Source organism: Chrysochloris asiatica, unplaced genomic scaffold, assembly GCF_000296735.1.
Source record: "Chrysochloris asiatica unplaced genomic scaffold, ChrAsi1.0 scaffold05224, whole genome shotgun sequence".
Classification (NCBI taxonomy): Eukaryota; Metazoa; Chordata; class Mammalia; order Afrosoricida; family Chrysochloridae; genus Chrysochloris; species Chrysochloris asiatica.
In genome coordinates, this window is record NW_006413742.1 from 1 (window position 1) to 1,430 (window position 1,430).

Below are 1,430 nucleotides of genomic sequence, written 5' to 3' on the forward strand. Positions count from 1 at the left end.
ATCACATGTTATCGCATGATTTTTGGACTCCTGGTGTGGCGCTATAAGGTCAGCACTGGACTGAGAACTGCAAGGTCGGCAGTTCAAACCCACCAGCCACTCCTGGGAAACCCTATACAGGGTCGTTATCAGTCGGAACTGACTCAACGGCACTTAACAACAACAACATTGTATGATTAACACTGATAAGAATCCTGTTTGTTCTGGTATAGGAGGAGACCCATGGGGGAGTTACTGTACTGGGCGACGCCACTGGACGGCGTGGGATTCTGCAGCAAATTCCAGTGGATGACACAAGTGATGCGTGACCAAGTCTGATGAGCCCGGGAGTGGGGTGGGGCACGGCAGTGATCACCACTGAATTGATCCAGAGGGGAGAAGGATGCAGTGAGCCCATTCCAATCTTTAGTACCCTCTCCTCCACCATCCATCTCACAGATCTGTAAAATGAGATGCTTCCTGGGGTTAACAGACCACTTGGGTGACTTGCAAATCAAAACTAGGTGATGGGATCCAGGTGAAGTCCTCAACCTGGAGACGGTATGACCCAGAGATCTCCAGGTCACTTTTCATCCTTGACCTGCTGATGGAACCCAGTGGGCCGCCTTGGAGTCTGGATCTGATACTCACCCTGCCCTTGGCCTGCAGTTGCGGGGCTGCTTAAGGGACGCGGGGGACTGGTGCTAGGCAGCGAGGACACCGCTGATCGCCCATACGTGCCCACCTCTGCGTACCTGGGCTTCGCGCCAAGGCACGTCACCGCAGGTATAGGGACAGGGTCTGAAAAGTCAACTACTGTGACACATGCAACTTGCACCACGGTGTCGTGTGGGGGTGTGAACTGAGATGAGCAAGCAATGCCAAGAGCTGAGGCTGGGGGCGGGGCTTGTACCGCGGGGCAAGGTGGAGCCTATCCTGGAAGGGGCGGGGCGGGGCGGGGCTTGTCCCAGCCAAGGGTGGGGCGTAGCGAGGATGGAGGCTGTCTACCGCGCACGTGTGGGCTGAACCTGTTCCGGGCTGGGATCTTGGCACAACCATTACGCGTCCCCCAGCTGTGATCCTGGCGCGCTCTGGCCATGCGTGTCCACACTGTGCAACTTCGATCTGGACAAGAAGTCTCAGGAGCAGTGGGTGACCTCGGAGGCTGCCTGCCTCTGCGCCACCTTCGAAAGCCAGGCCAGTGAGAACTGGCGCCAGGGGCTGCCTGTGACCCCACACCCTCCTACCAGGAGGCTCCTTCAGCCCAGTAGACCGCCTGAACAAAGCGGTGAGAAACGTCATCGCTCCCTGACCACGGGCGCCGTTTCCGACCCATAGTGACCCTGTACAGGGTTTCCGAGGCTATAAATCTTTACGGGAACAGAAAGCCTTATCTTTCTCCCGCGGAGCCACTGGTAGTTTCGAACTGCTGACCTTAAGATTTGCAGCCC

At 57.0% G+C, this 1,430-nt stretch overlaps 1 pseudogene; it reads left to right on the top strand.

The window, feature by feature from the left end:
• The first annotated feature begins 212 nt into the window (after positions 1-212).
• LOC102829322 overlaps positions 213-1,430 on the top strand; it is a 5,886-nt pseudogene continuing 4,668 nt past the window's right edge.